This window comes from Pongo abelii, chromosome 19 (genome assembly GCF_028885655.2).
Source record: "Pongo abelii isolate AG06213 chromosome 19, NHGRI_mPonAbe1-v2.0_pri, whole genome shotgun sequence".
Lineage (NCBI taxonomy): Eukaryota > Metazoa > Chordata > Mammalia > Primates > Hominidae > Pongo > Pongo abelii.
The window spans coordinates 25,745,967-25,759,314 of record NC_072004.2 but is presented as its reverse complement, the minus strand read 5'-3'; positions in this window follow the sequence as shown (position 1 = coordinate 25,759,314).

Genomic DNA, 13,348 nt, shown 5'->3' with positions numbered 1-13,348 from the left:
GGGAGCCTCGCTGCAGCCGCGCAGAGGGTTCATTATTTAAAGGGGACGCAGCCTGACTGCCAGGAGCGGAGCGCGATTCGATCCAGCCAATGCGCATGCGCGAGGCGCGAGCGGCTTCTGCCGTCACAGTGCTTCCCACGGTTGTCTTAGAAACCGGTCCCTGAGCCTCGGCAAAGCAGGAGCCCTTCGCGGCAGTGCTTGGGTGGCGGGGCTCTGAGGCTCCGGCCTGACATCTCTACGGGGTCGACGGGAACGTCTCCGGATGCCAGGAGTCGCAAAGGGCCGACCAGGATGAGGAAACCCCAGGCGGAGTCCGGGGGAAGCAGCACGGCATCCTAGCCTCAGGCCTGCCCGGACGCTGTTGGGGTGAGTCTCCCCAAAAGTCGTGCCGCCGTCATCTCGAGGACAGGTCGGCCTGCGTGCCCCTGGGCTGTTCTCTCACCCGAGGGTCGTTCTCGTCGAGAGCAGAACCCCGCAGCCTCAGGGGTTGCCTGGAGGGTTGTGTTTCAATGCCTTTGCTGTATGACTCTGTGTGTGTGTGTGTGTGTGTGTGTGTGTGTGTGTGTGTTTGTGTGTGTGTGTCTCCCATTCTCTCTTCTCTCTCTGTCTCTCAGTCTCTGTGTCTTTCTTTCCCTCTCTCTGTCGGTTAGTGTGTGTGTGCCCTTGTGCTTGTGTGTCTTTGGACGAATGTGCCCTGTGCACCACAGAGCGATTTCTGGCATGTCGGCCTGTCTTTGCTGAGCCTCTTTCTGCGTCTCTGCCTGGGTCATGAGGCCGGTTGTCAATCGTTTTCGCCGCCGCGGATCCACTTTGGGTGTGTGAAGGCCTGGCCCACGTGAGGAGATGTATCGGTCACGGAGCAATTGAAATCTCATCCCCATCATGAGCTGCCTCTTTTCTAAGATCAAGATGACCACACAGCAACCAAGGAAAAGAGCCCCACCAGAGCTCTTTGTCCTGCAGTAGCGGAGCAGAACCACATCAGAGAAGATGGCTGTATCTTTTCACGGTTCTTCTCTGAGGAATGAAGCCACACCACGATACCGTGTAGAAGAAGAAGCCGGGAATGGGAGATGGCAACAATCCCTGTCCCTGGAATGCTGGCCTCTCTGGGCAAGCCACCCTTTTGGAACCCCTCCACTTATGCCCCTGGCGGTGGCACGGCGCTGTATCCTGCCGGGGCTCTGGCCTCTGCTCTATCCTTCCTCTTGCTCTGCCTCACGTGTTTCTCAGGGGCCTGGATGCCTCTCGCTCTGGCCAAATGTCTTCAACAAAGATGACTTCCCAGTGCGTCAGGGACACACTTCCTGCAGATCCGTGTCATGATTGTGTCTCTCTCCAAACGTCTTTCTGCTTCATTGGGCAGGTCTCATGACCCTGGATTTCTTGGCTTCCATACGTGTCGCAGACAGGGAAGCTTCCTTGTTCTCCAGGTTTCTCCTCATGGGTGGGTGGATTGCCTAGAATGAGCGCTAGGCGAGCGTGACTGGCCTTGTCTTCTAGGACAGGTGGTGTCGCATTTCCTCTGCACTTCCTGTCTCATTCTTGAGGGACCTCCTGTCCTCTGCTCCTGGGTGGACTGATTCCCTTGATCTTGTGGCCGAAACGAATGTCAGGGAACCAGAGGGACTGGGCTGGGGCTGGGGCTGGGGCTGGGGCTGGGGCTGGGGCTGGGGCTGGGGCTGGGGCTGGGTGCAGGGGAAGTTGCGTCAGGGCTACCAGGGAGGAGGAGGGTTGGGTGTGGGGCGAATTCTGCAGAAACTTCTTTGCTCCTCTGATAGGCATTTGAAAACCTGGCTTGGGTCAGGCACAGGCCTCCCACCCACCGAATCCCAGGTGTTCTTTGATTTCCCTTGGCATTGACCGAAGGGTCACTTGTTCCCGCCTTCCACTGGCCCATACCTGGACACCACCGTTTGTTTCGCCGTCTCCCAATATGCCTCCGGTGACACACATTCACACCATCTGCTGTGGGATACGCCAGTGCCACGCGTGGTCACATGGTCTCCACCTCGGCTTCGCCCCTGTTCCTGCCTGCACGTGTCCTGTAAAGCGCGGTCGGCTTTCCGGAGCCCCAGGGCTTTTAGAAGCGGGGCAGGCCCCTGCTCTTTCGAAGGAGGAGCGAGGCCGAGGGCTGATGGATCTGTGAAGGTTCACCTGACGCTGCGCCTTGAGACCTATGGGATCATTCTGTGCTGCAGCGAGGCCCTGCCTGCCTCACCAGATGTGGTGAGCCCATCCTATCTCACTGGGAGGGGGCCAAAATCGGATCTGAACGGGAGTCCCCAGAACACAGCACGCGTCTTGAAGCTCCCCTTCCCTCGGTGGAAGTCGGCTCAAGGGGATCCTGAGGGCGGACTGCTGGGGGTTTGGCCCTGGGACAGTGAACTGGCGGCCCCCTCTCCCACGGCGTCCCAAGCTGGACCCCGTATCCACACGCCGCCACGGCTGCAGAGGGAGCCTCGCTGCAGCCGCGCAGAGGGGGCAATATTTAAAGGGGACGCACCCTGTCTGCCAGGAGCGGAGCGCGAGTCGGTCCAGCCAATGCGCATGCGCGAGGCGCGAGCGGCTTCTGCCGTCACAGTGCTTCCCACGGTTGTCTTAGAAACCGGTCCCTGAGGCTCGGCAAAGCAGGAGCCCTCCGCGGCACTGCTTGGGTGGCGGGGCTCTGAGGCTCCGGCCTGACATCTCTACAGGGTCGACGGGAACGTCTCCGGTTGGCAGGATTCGCAAAGGGCCGACCAGGATGAGCAAACCCCAGGCGGAGTCCGGGGGAAGCAGCACGGCATTCCAGCCTCAGGCCTGCCCGGACGCTGTTGGGGTGAGTCTCCCCAAATGTCGTGCCGCCGTCATCTCGAGGACAGGTCGGCCTGCGTGCCCCTGGGCTGTTCTCTCACCCGAGGGTCGTTCTCGTCGACAGCAGAACCCCGCAGCCTCAGAGGTTGCCTGGAGGGGTGTGTTTCAATGCCTCTGCTGTATGACTCTGCGTGTGTGTGTGTGTGTGTGTGTGTGTGTGTGTGTGTGTGTCTCCCATTCTCTCTTCTCTCTCTGTCTCTCAGTCCCTGTGTCTTTCTTTCCCTCTCTCTGTCGGTTAGTGTGTGTGTGCCCTTGTGCAAAGATGACTTCCCAGTGCGTCAGGGACACACTTCCTGCAGATCCGTGTCATGATTGTATCTCTCTCCAAGCGTCTTTCTGCTCCATTGGGCAGGTCTCATGACCCTGGATTTCTTGGCTTCCATACGTGTCTCAGACAGGGAAGCTTCCTTGTTCTCCAGGTTTCTCCTCATGGGTGGGTGGATTGCCTAGAATGAGCGCTAGGCGACCGTGACTGGCCTTGTCTTCTAGGATAGGTGGTGTCGCATTTCCTCTGCACTTCCTGTCTCATTGTTGAGGGACATCCTCTCCTCTGCTCCTGTGTGGACTGACTCCCTTGATCTTGTGGCCGAAACGAAAGTCAGGGAACCAGAGGGACTGGGCTGGGGCTGGGGCTGGGGCTGGGGCTGGGGCTGGGTGCAGGGGAAGTTGTGTCAGGGCTACCAGGGAGGAGGAGGGTTGCGGGTGGGGCGAATTCTGCAGAAACTTCTTTGCTCCTCTGATAGGCATTTGAAAACCTGGCTTGGGTCAGGCACTGGGCCCCCACCCACGGAATCCCAGGTGTTCTTTGATTTCCCTTGGCATTGACCGAAAGGTCACTTGTTCCCCCCTTCCACTGGCACATACCTGCACACCACCGTTTGTTTCGCCGTCTCCCGATATGCCCCCGGTGACACACACTCACACCATGTGCTGTGGGATACGCCAGTGCCACGCGTGGTCACATGGTCTCCACCTCGGATTCCCCCCGTTCCTGCCCGCACGTGTCCTGGAAAGCGCGGTCGGCTTTCCGGAGCCCCAGGGCTTATAGAAGCGGGGCAGGCCACTGCTCTTTCGAAGGAGGAGGGAGGCAGAGGGCTGATGGATCAGTGAAGTTTCAGCTGACGCTGCGCCTTGAGACCTATGGGATCATTCTGTGCTGCAGCGAGGCCCTGCCTGCCTCACCAGATGTGATGAGCCCATCCTATCTCACTGGGAGGGGGCCAAAATCGGATATGAACGGGAGTCCCCAGAACACAGCAGGCGTCCTGAAGCTCCCCTTCCCTCGGTGGAAGTCGGCTCAAGGGGATCCTGAGGGCGGGATTGCTGGGGGTTTGGCCCTGGGACAGGGAACCGGCGGCCCCCTCTCCCACGGCGTCCCAAGCTGGACCCCGTATCCACCCGCCGCCGCGGCTGCAGCGGGAGCCTCGCTGCAGCCGCGCAGAGGGTTCATTATTTAAAGGGGACGCAGCCTGACTGCCAGGAGCGGAGCGCGATTCGATCCAGCCAATGCGCATGCGCGAGGCGCGAGCGGCTTCTGCCGTCACAGTGCTTCCCACGGTTGTCTTAGAAACCGGTCCCTGAGCCTCGGCAAAGCAGGAGCCCTTCGCGGCAGTGCTTGGGTGGCGGGGCTCTGAGGCTCCGGCCTGACATCTCTACGGGGTCGACGGGAACGTCTCCGGATGCCAGGAGTCGCAAAGGGCCGACCAGGATGAGGAAACCCCAGGCGGAGTCCGGGGGAAGCAGCACGGCATCCTAGCCTCAGGCCTGCCCGGACGCTGTTGGGGTGAGTCTCCCCAAAAGTCGTGCCGCCGTCATCTCGAGGACAGGTCGGCCTGCGTGCCCCTGGGCTGTTCTCTCACCCGAGGGTCGTTCTCGTCGAGAGCAGAACCCCACAGCCTCAGGGGTTGCCTGGAGGGTTGTGTTTCAATGCCTTTGCTGTATGACTCTGTGTGTGTGTGTGTGTGTGTGTGTGTGTGTGTGTCTCCCATTCTCTCTTCTCTCTCTGTCTCTCAGTCTCTGTGTCTTTCTTTCCCTCTCTCTGTCGGTTAGTGTGTGTGTGCCCTTGTGCTTGTGTGTCTTTGGACGAATGTGCCCTGTGCACCACAGAGCGATTTCTGGCATGTCGGCCTGTCTTTGCTGAGCCTCTTTCTGCGTCTCTGCCTGGGTCATGAGGCCGGTTGTCAATCGTTTTCGCCGCCGCGGATCCACTTTGGGTGTGTGAAGGCCTGGCCCACGTGAGGAGATGTATCGGTCACGGAGCAATTGAAATCTCATCCCCATCATGAGCTGCCTCTTTTCTAAGATCAAGATGACCACACAGCAACCAAGGAAAAGAGCCCCACCAGAGCTCTTTGTCCTGCAGTAGCGGAGCAGAACCACATCAGAGAAGATGGCTGTATCTTTTCACGGTTCTTCTCTGAGGAATGAAGCCACACCACGATACCGTGTAGAAGAAGAAGCCGGGAATGGGAGATGGCAACAATCCCTGTCCCTGGAATGCTGGCCTCTCTGGACAAGCCACCCTTTTGGAACCCCTCCACTTATGCCCCTGGCGGTGGCACGGCGCTGTATCCTGCCGGGGCTCTGGCCTCTGCTCTATCCTTCCTCTTGCTCTGCCTCACGTGTTTCTCAGGGGCCTGGATGCCTCTCGCTCTGGCCAAATGTCTTCAACAAAGATGACTTCCCAGTGCGTCAGGGACACACTTCCTGCAGATCCGTGTCATGATTGTATCTCTCTCCAAACGTCTTTCTGCTTCATTGGGCAGGTCTCATGATCCTGGATTTCTTGGCTTCCATACATGTCTCAGACAGGGAAGCTTCCTTGTTCTCCAGGTTTCTCCTCATGGGTGGGTGGATTGCCTAGAATGAGCGCTAGGCGAGCGTGACTGGCCTTGTCTTCTAGGACAGGTGGTGTCGCATTTCCTCTGCACTTCCTGTCTCATTCTTGAGGGACCTCCTGTCCTCTGCTCCTGGGTGGACTGATTCCCTTGATCTTGTGGCCGAAACGAATGTCAGGGAACCAGAGGGACTGGGCTGGGGCTGGGGCTGGGGCTGGGGCTGGGGCTGGGGCTGGGGCTGGGGCTGGGGCTGGGGCTGGGTGCAGGGGAAGTTGCGTCAGGGCTACCAGGGAGGAGGAGGGTTGGGTGTGGGGCGAATTCTGCAGAAACTTCTTTGCTCCTCTGATAGGCATTTGAAAACCTGGCTTGGGTCAGGCACAGGCCCCCCACCCACCGAATCCCAGGTGTTCTTTGATTTCCCTTGGCATTGACCGAAGGGTCACTTGTTCCCGCCTTCCACTGGCCCATACTTGGACACCACCGTTTGTTTCGCCGTCTCCCAATATGCCTCCGGTGACACACATTCACACCATCTGCTGTGGGATACGCCAGTGCCACGCGTGGTCACATGGTCTCCACCTCGGCTTCGCCCCTGTTCCTGCCTGCACGTGTCCTGTAAAGCGCGGTCGGCTTTCCGGAGCCCCAGGGCTTTTAGAAGCGGGGCAGGCCCCTGCTCTTTCGAAGGAGGAGCGAGGCCGAGGGCTGATGGATCAGTGAAGGTTCACCTGACGCTGCGCCTTGAGACCTATGGGATCATTCTGTGCTGCAGCGAGGCCCTGCCTGCCTCACCAGATGTGGTGAGCCCATCCTATCTCACTGGGAGGGGGCCAAAATCGGATCTGAACGGGAGTCCCCAGAACACAGCACGCGTCTTGAAGCTCCCCTTCCCTCGGTGGAAGTCGGCTCAAGGGGATCCTGAGGGCGGACTGCTGGGGGTTTGGCCCTGGGACAGTGAACTGGCGGCCCCCTCTCCCACGGCGTCCCAAGCTGGACCCCGTATCCACACGCCGCCACGGCTGCAGAGGGAGCCTCGCTGCAGCCGCGCAGAGGGGGCAATATTTAAAGGGGACGCACCCTGTCTGCCAGGAGCGGAGCGCGAGTCGGTCCAGCCAATGCGCATGCGCGAGGCGCGAGCGGCTTCTGCCGTCACAGTGCTTCCCACGGTTGTCTTAGAAACCGGTCCCTGAGGCTCGGCAAAGCAGGAGCCCTCCGCGGCACTGCTTGGGTGGCGGGGCTCTGAGGCTCCGGCCTGACATCTCTACAGGGTCGACGGGAACGTCTCCGGTTGGCAGGATTCGCAAAGGGCCGACCAGGATGAGCAAACCCCAGGCGGAGTCCGGGGGAAGCAGCACGGCATTCCAGCCTCAGGCCTGCCCGGACGCTGTTGGGGTGAGTCTCCCCAAATGTCGTGCCGCCGTCATCTCGAGGACAGGTCGGCCTGCGTGCCCCTGGGCTGTTCTCTCACCCGAGGGTCGTTCTCGTCGACAGCAGAACCCCGCAGCCTCAGAGGTTGCCTGGAAGGGTGTGTTTCAATGCCTCTGCTGTATGACTCTGCGTGTGTGTGTGTGTGTGTGTGTGTGTGTGTGTGTGTGTGTGTGTGTGTGTCTCCCATTCTCTCTTCTCTCTCTGTCTCTCAGTCCCTGTGTCTTTTTTCCCTCTCTCTGTCGGTTAGTGTGTGTGTGCCCTTGTGCAAAGATGACTTCCCAGTGCGTCAGGGACACACTTCCTGCAGATCCGTGTCATGATTGTATCTCTCTCCAAGCGTCTTTCTGCTCCATTGGGCAGGTCTCATGACCCTGGATTTCTTGGCTTCCATACGTGTCTCAGACAGGGAAGCTTCCTTGTTCTCCAGGTTTCTCCTCATGGGTGGGTGGATTGCCTAGAATGAGCGCTAGGCGACCGTGACTGGCCTTGTCTTCTAGGATAGGTGGTGTCGCATTTCCTCTGCACTTCCTGTCTCATTGTTGAGGGACATCCTCTCCTCTGCTCCTGTGTGGACTGACTCCCTTGATCTTGTGGCCGAAACGAAAGTCAGGGAACCAGAGGGACTGGGCTGGGGCTGGGGCTGGGGCTGGGGCTGGGGCTGGGGCTGGGTGCAGGGGAAGTTGTGTCAGGGCTACCAGGGAGGAGGAGGGTTGCGGGTGGGGCGAATTCTGCAGAAACTTCTTTGCTCCTCTGATAGGCATTTGAAAACCTGGCTTGGGTCAGGCACTGGGCCCCCACCCACGGAATCCCAGGTGTTCTTTGATTTCCCTTGGCATTGACCGAAAGGTCACTTGTTCCCCCCTTCCACTGGCACATACCTGCACACCACCGTTTGTTTCGCCGTCTCCCGATATGCCCCCGGTGACACACACTCACACCATGTGCTGTGGGATACGCCAGTGCCACGCGTGGTCACATGGTCTCCACCTCGGTTTCCCCCCGTTCCTGCCCGCACGTGTCCTGGAAAGCGCGGTCGGCTTTCCGGAGCCCCAGGGCTTATAGAAGCGGGGCAGGCCACTGCTCTTTCGAAGGAGGAGGGAGGCAGAGGGCTGATGGATCAGTGAAGTTTCAGCTGACGCTGCGCCTTGAGACCTATGGGATCATTCTGTGCTGCAGCGAGGCCCTGCCTGCCTCACCAGATGTGATGAGCCCATCCTATCTCACTGGGAGGGGGCCAAAATCGGATATGAACGGGAGTCCCCGAACACAGCAGGCGTCCTGAAGCTCCCCTTCCCTCGGTGGAAGTCGGCTCAAGGGGATCCTGAGGGCGGGATTGCTGGGGGTTTGGCCCTGGGACAGGGAACCGGCGGCCCCCTCTCCCACGTCGTCCCAAGCTGGACCCCGTATCCACCCGCCGCCGCGGCTGCAGCGGGAGCCTCGCTGCAGCCGCGCAGAGGGTTCATTATTTAAAGGGGACGCAGCCTGACTGCCAGGAGCGGAGCGCGATTCGATCCAGCCAATGCGCATGCGCGAGGCGCGAGCGGCTTCTGCCGTCACAGTGCTTCCCACGGTTGTCTTAGAAACCGGTCCCTGAGCCTCGGCAAAGCAGGAGCCCTTCGCGGCAGTGCTTGGGTGGCGGGGCTCTGAGGCTCCGGCCTGACATCTCTACGGGGTCGACGGGAACGTCTCCGGATGCCAGGAGTCGCAAAGGGCCGACCAGGATGAGGAAACCCCAGGCGGAGTCCGGGGGAAGCAGCACGGCATCCTAGCCTCAGGCCTGCCCGGACGCTTTTGGGGTGAGTCTCCCCAAAAGTCGTGCCGCCGTCATCTCGAGGACAGGTCGGCCTGCGTGCCCCTGGGCTGTTCTCTCACCCGAGGGTCGTTCTCGTCGAGAGCAGAACCCCGCAGCCTCAGGGGTTGCCTGGGGGGTTGTGTTTCAATGCCTTTGCTGTATGACTCTGTGTGTGTGTGTGTGTGTGTGTGTGTGTGTGTGTCTCCCATTCTCTCTTCTCTCTCTGTCTCTCAGTCTCTGTGTCTTTCTTTCCCTCTCTCTGTCGGTTAGTGTGTGTGTGCCCTTGTGCTTGTGTGTCTTTGGACGAATGTGCCCTGTGCACCACAGAGCGATTTCTGGCATGTCGGCCTGTCTTTGCTGAGCCTCTTTGTGCGTCTCTGCCTGGGTCATGGGGCCGGTTGTCAATCGTTTTCGCCGCCGCGGATCCACTTTGGGTGTGTGAAGGCCTGGCCCACGTGAGGAGATGTATCGGTCACGGAGCAATTGAAATCTCATCCCCATCATGAGCTGCCTCTTTTCTAAGATCAAGATGACCACACAGCAACCAAGGAAAAGAGCCCCACCAGAGCTCTTTGTCCTGCAGTAGCGGAGCAGAACCACATCAGAGAAGATGGCTGTATCTTTTCACGGTTCTTCTCTGAGGAATGAAGCCACACCACGATACCGTGTAGAAGAAGAAGCCGGGAATGGGAGATGGCAACAATCCCTGTCCCTGGAATGCTGGCCTCTCTGGACAAGCCACCCTTTTGGAACCCCTCCACTTATGCCCCTGGCGGTGGCACGGCGCTGTATCCTGCCGGGGCTCTGGCCTCTGCTCTATCCTTCCTCTTGCTCTGCCTCACGTGTTTCTCAGGGGCCTGGATGCCTCTCGCTCTGGCCAAATGTCTTCAACAAAGATGACTTCCCAGTGCGTCAGGGACACACTTCCTGCAGATCCGTGTCATGATTGTATCTCTCTCCAAACGTCTTTCTGCTTCATTGGGCAGGTCTCATGATCCTGGATTTCTTGGCTTCCATACGTGTCTCAGACAGGGAAGCTTCCTTGTTCTCCAGGTTTCTCCTCATGGGTGGGTGGATTGCCTAGAATGAGCGCTAGGCGAGCGTGACTGGCCTTGTCTTCTAGGACAGGTGGTGTCGCATTTCCTCTGCACTTCCTGTCTCATTCTTGAGGGACCTCCTGTCCTCTGCTCCTGGGTGGACTGATTCCCTTGATCTTGTGGCCGAAACGAATGTCAGGGAACCAGAGGGACTGGGCTGGGGCTGGGGCTGGGGCTGGGGCTGGGGCTGGGGCTGGGTGCAGGGGAAGTTGCGTCAGGGCTACCAGGGAGGAGGAGGGTTGGGTGTGGGGCGAATTCTGCAGAAACTTCTTTGCTCCTCTGATAGGCATTTGAAAACCTGGCTTGGGTCAGGCACAGGCCCCCCACCCACCGAATCCCAGGTGTTCTTTGATTTCCCTTGGCATTGACCGAAGGGTCACTTGTTCCCGCCTTCCACTGGCCCATACTTGGACACCACCGTTTGTTTCGCCGTCTCCCAATATGCCTCCGGTGACACACATTCACACCATCTGCTGTGGGATACGCCAGTGCCACGCGTGGTCACATGGTCTCCACCTCGGCTTCGCCCCTGTTCCTGCCTGCACGTGTCCTGTAAAGCGCGGTCGGCTTTCCGGAGCCCCAGGGCTTTTAGAAGCGGGGCAGGCCCCTGCTCTTTCGAAGGAGGAGCGAGGCCGAGGGCTGATGGATCAGTGAAGGTTCACCTGACGCTGCGCCTTGAGACCTATGGGATCATTCTGTGCTGCAGCGAGGCCCTGCCTGCCTCACCAGATGTGGTGAGCCCATCCTATCTCACTGGGAGGGGGCCAAAATCGGATCTGAACGGGAGTCCCCAGAACACAGCACGCGTCTTGAAGCTCCCCTTCCCTCGGTGGAAGTCGGCTCAAGGGGATCCTGAGGGCGGACTGCTGGGGGTTTGGCCCTGGGACAGTGAACTGGCGGCCCCCTCTCCCACGGCGTCCCAAGCTGGACCCCGTATCCACACGCCGCCACGGCTGCAGAGGGAGCCTCGCTGCAGCCGCGCAGAGGGGGCAATATTTAAAGGGGACGCACCCTGTCTGCCAGGAGCGGAGCGCGAGTCGGTCCAGCCAATGCGCATGCGCGAGGCGCGAGCGGCTTCTGCCGTCACAGTGCTTCCCACGGTTGTCTTAGAAACCGGTCCCTGAGGCTCGGCAAAGCAGGAGCCCTCCGCGGCACTGCTTGGGTGGCGGGGCTCTGAGGCTCCGGCCTGACATCTCTACAGGGTCGACGGGAACGTCTCCGGTTGGCAGGATTCGCAAAGGGCCGACCAGGATGAGCAAACCCCAGGCGGAGTCCGGGGGAAGCAGCACGGCATTCCAGCCTCAGGCCTGCCCGGACGCTGTTGGGGTGAGTCTCCCCAAATGTCGTGCCGCCGTCATCTCGAGGACAGGTCGGCCTGCGTGCCCCTGGGCTGTTCTCTCACCCGAGGGTCGTTCTCGTCGACAGCAGAACCCTGCAGCCTCAGAGGTTGCCTGGAAGGGTGTGTTTCAATGCCTCTGCTGTATGACTCTGCGTGTGTGTGTGTGTGTGTGTGTGTGTGTGTGTGTGTGTCTCCCATTCTCTCTTCTCTCTCTGTCTCTCAGTCCCTGTGTCTTTCTTTCCCTCTCTCTGTCGGTTAGTGTGTGTGTGCCCTTGTGCAAAGATGACTTCCCAGTGCGTCAGGGACACACTTCCTGCAGATCCGTGTCATGATTGTATCTCTCTCCAAGCGTCTTTCTGCTCCATTGGGCAGGTCTCATGACCCTGGATTTCTTGGCTTCCATACGTGTCTCAGACAGGGAAGCTTCCTTGTTCTCCAGGTTTCTCCTCATGGGTGGGTGGATTGCCTAGAATGAGCGCTAGGCGACCGTGACTGGCCTTGTCTTCTAGGATAGGTGGTGTCGCATTTCCTCTGCACTTCCTGTCTCATTGTTGAGGGACATCCTCTCCTCTGCTCCTGTGTGGACTGACTCCCTTGATCTTGTGGCCGAAACGAAAGTCAGGGAACCAGAGGGACTGGGCTGGGGCTGGGGCTGGGGCTGGGGCTGGGGCTGGGTGCAGGGGAAGTTGTGTCAGGGCTACCAGGGAGGAGGAGGGTTGCGGGTGGGGCGAATTCTGCAGAAACTTCTTTGCTCCTCTGATAGGCATTTGAAAACCTGGCTTGGGTCAGGCACTGGGCCCCCACCCACGGAATCCCAGGTGTTCTTTGATTTCCCTTGGCATTGACCGAAAGGTCACTTGTTCCCCCCTTCCACTGGCACATACCTGCACACCACCGTTTGTTTCGCCGTCTCCCGATATGCCCCCGGTGACACACACTCACACCATGTGCTGTGGGATACGCCAGTGCCACGCGTGGTCACATGGTCTCCACCTCGGATTCCCCCCGTTCCTGCCCGCACGTGTCCTGGAAAGCGCGGTCGGCTTTCCGGAGCCCCAGGGCTTATAGAAGCGGGGCAGGCCACTGCTCTTTCGAAGGAGGAGGGAGGCAGAGGGCTGATGGATCAGTGAAGTTTCAGCTGACGCTGCGCCTTGAGACCTATGGGATCATTCTGTGCTGCAGCGAGGCCCTGCCTGCCTCACCAGATGTGATGAGCCCATCCTATCTCACTGGGAGGGGGCCAAAATCAGATATGAACGGGAGTCCCCAGAACACAGCAGGCGTCCTGAAGCTCCCCTTCCCTCGGTGGAAGTCGGCTCAACGGGATCCTGAGGGCGGGATTGCTGGGGGTTTGGCCCTGGGACAGGGAACCGGCGGCCCCCTCTCCCACGGCGTCCCAAGCTGGACCCCGTATCCACCCGCCGCCGCGGCTGCAGCGGGAGCCTCGCTGCAGCCGCGCAGAGGGTTCATTATTTAAAGGGGACGCAGCCTGACTGCCAGGAGCGGAGCGCGATTCGATCCAGCCAATGCGCATGCGCGAGGCGCGAGCGGCTTCTGCCGTCACAGTGCTTCCCACGGTTGTCTTAGAAACCGGTCCCTGAGCCTCGGCAAAGCAGGAGCCCTTCGCGGCAGTGCTTGGGTGGCGGGGCTCTGAGGCTCCGGCCTGACATCTCTACGGGGTCGACGGGAACGTCTCCGGATGCCAGGAGTCGCAAAGGGCCGACCAGGATGAGGAAACCCCAGGCGGAGTCCGGGGGAAGCAGCACGGCATCCTAGCCTCAGGCCTGCCCGGACGCTGTTGGGGTGAGTCTCCCCAAAAGTCGTGCCGCCGTCATCTCGAGGACAGGTCGGCCTGCGTGCCCCTGGGCTGTTCTCTCACCCGAGGGTCGTTCTCGTCGAGAGCAGAACCCCGCAGCCTCAGGGGTTGCCTGGAGGGTTGTGTTTCAATGCCTTTGCTGTATGACTCTGTGTGTGTGTGTGTGTGTGTGTGTGTGTGTGTGTG